Genomic DNA, 665 nt, shown 5'->3' with positions numbered 1-665 from the left:
GTTTTTCGAAACTCTTTACAACATTCAATTATTCATTTATGTCATTAACATTTAGATTAGGATTGTTCATCAGTCGAGTTTGGAGAATTTTTTACCAATCCAGTCCTATAGTCAGGTAGACATTTACCACTTCGCAATCTGCCTAATCAGGAATGGAAGGATTAAGGGGCAAGTGGGGGCTTGAGCCCCCACTAACCCCCACTAAAATCAGAAAAATTAATGCACATATAGATATACTTATGAAAATTATATATAAATAAAAAATAATAATATCATATATAAATCCCCCACACACCTATAAGTGTAGTTGTAAAAAAGCTTACTCAACAACTAAGTTTAAACAGACAAGATTTCACTTCATTTATGTATATTAAAAATATCTTATAATTGTATTGAGTTGAAATGATTTGATCTCTTTTTAGAAACATTTTAGAAATTATATATATATATATATGTGTGTGTGTGTAAAGGGCCCATGACCCATTTATAGGTGTTAATGCATTTTACATCAATAAACAGACCATACAATGAGATTATATATTGCCACACACTCATTATATATATTGCATTCTAAACTACTAATAAGTTTAAAAAAAAATGTCTTATTTGAAAAGGTTTGTATTGAGACTAAACATTGTAATACACTCATTATATATATTCTTTAT

Source organism: Humulus lupulus, chromosome 5 (assembly GCF_963169125.1).
Source record: "Humulus lupulus chromosome 5, drHumLupu1.1, whole genome shotgun sequence".
Classification (NCBI taxonomy): Eukaryota; Viridiplantae; Streptophyta; class Magnoliopsida; order Rosales; family Cannabaceae; genus Humulus; species Humulus lupulus.
Note: the sequence above shows the minus strand (reverse complement) of the source record.